Raw genomic sequence first — 1,161 nt, 5'->3', positions numbered from 1 at the left:
CATTTACACACAAAACACAACACCTAATACTACTACAAAAATTCATGGGAGTGTATTTTTACTATTTAAAACACAATATCTCTTTTTTTCTACAAAAAATTTGATAGAGGAATTAAAAACCTGTGAATACTGCTATTTCCACTGGTTGCAACCCTTATAATTAGCAGTTTTAATTTTTCTAATCAAGTTAATAAGTTGATATTACTACACATGTATATAATTTATACACAAGTACTTATATTATTTTTTCTTGAGAGATTTAATGGTGGTTGTAAATTAAAATTGAGTAAAGATTGTTTTGAGAGTGACAAAAGTGCCAGATTCCCAGAGCTTGTGCTGCGTCTTGCCAGAGCCAAATTTCTGTGACAGAATGTGACAAAATTGGCAAAGAGGGATCGCATCCCTCTACAGCTCATAAAAAATCGTAAAAATTATTTTGAAAAGATAAACTGCTTTATTATGCTCTGATATACATATATGCAAATTTTCAAGTCAAAATATTAAGTGGTTGTGGAGGAATAAAAAATTGGCAAAGAGGGATCATGGTATAGTAACAAGCTCCTTTAGTGTAATCTCGATTCGTAAGTTATTACACTAAATTAGTAGACAGGTTGCTTTTATAAACTAACCACTTGCCATATCTATAATCTCATTGTGTAGATGTGCAGACGGTAGTGGCATTGCGATTCATAATTTCAATATGTGTGGGGGTCGGCATTTCTCAATTGACGCGCGGGCACTTTTTTTCTGGTCGGAGCTTATATTTGCACCTTATATAGTAGATTCCATCAATCTGCATGTCAAGACTCTTAAATAAAGTAATGAATTTTCTGCAACATTCAATTCAAATCACAGTACCAAAATAAGTTGGCAGTTTATAATATAGTAGTGTATACTCCAAATATACCAATTTTAATATGAGTTAAATTGTCTTCACTCTATTAATTGATAACTTAAGTTAACAAGTTGGTTTCTCATGGTAGCATTTGTAGACCAACTGACGCATCTGAATAAATTTGACTGAGTGTATACAGGTTCAAACAGGGACAAAAAATTCTTCTTAAATTAACTAGAAATTCCACATCTCATATTTTTTAATTCTTTTTTCTCTTTCATGTTGATACCATCATACTCTACATTTTCATGTGAGGAATTTCTTTT

Source organism: Fomitiporia mediterranea (assembly GCF_000271605.1).
Source record: "Fomitiporia mediterranea MF3/22 unplaced genomic scaffold FOMMEscaffold_6, whole genome shotgun sequence".
NCBI classification, from domain to species: domain Eukaryota; kingdom Fungi; phylum Basidiomycota; class Agaricomycetes; order Hymenochaetales; family Hymenochaetaceae; genus Fomitiporia; species Fomitiporia mediterranea.
Note: the sequence above shows the minus strand (reverse complement) of the source record.